The sequence below is a fragment of the Arachis duranensis genome, chromosome 1 (genome assembly GCF_000817695.3).
Source record: "Arachis duranensis cultivar V14167 chromosome 1, aradu.V14167.gnm2.J7QH, whole genome shotgun sequence".
NCBI lineage: Eukaryota > Viridiplantae > Streptophyta > Magnoliopsida > Fabales > Fabaceae > Arachis > Arachis duranensis.
In genome coordinates, this window is record NC_029772.3 from 5253430 (window position 1) to 5253829 (window position 400).

The following is a 400-nucleotide window of genomic DNA, read 5'->3' on the forward strand; positions in this document are numbered from 1 at the left end:
AAATCATTAAATATTTAATTTTAATTAAAATCTATATATTAATGAATAAAAAGTAACGTTTAAAAAATATTTATATTTATTCGTTAAATAAATTGGCGAGGAGGATATAGTTGTAAAAAGCACCGTGAATACATCACCGACCCTTCGGATCCATCATTGCTTCGCGACACTTGTTGATGTCATTTTCCATTATTTTATTTATTTATTTATTATTTTGTATTCTCCTTCATAATTGGAGATTAATAGGTTAACTTTTTTCCAACTACAGCAATTACACCTTTACTTGGAAACATATTAACCTTACAAAAATGCTGTTAATTCGGAAACAAACAAATTCGTCAAACTTGCATTGATATACCAACCCTGCTAATATGCTAAGCCTACGGATATCTAATATTAC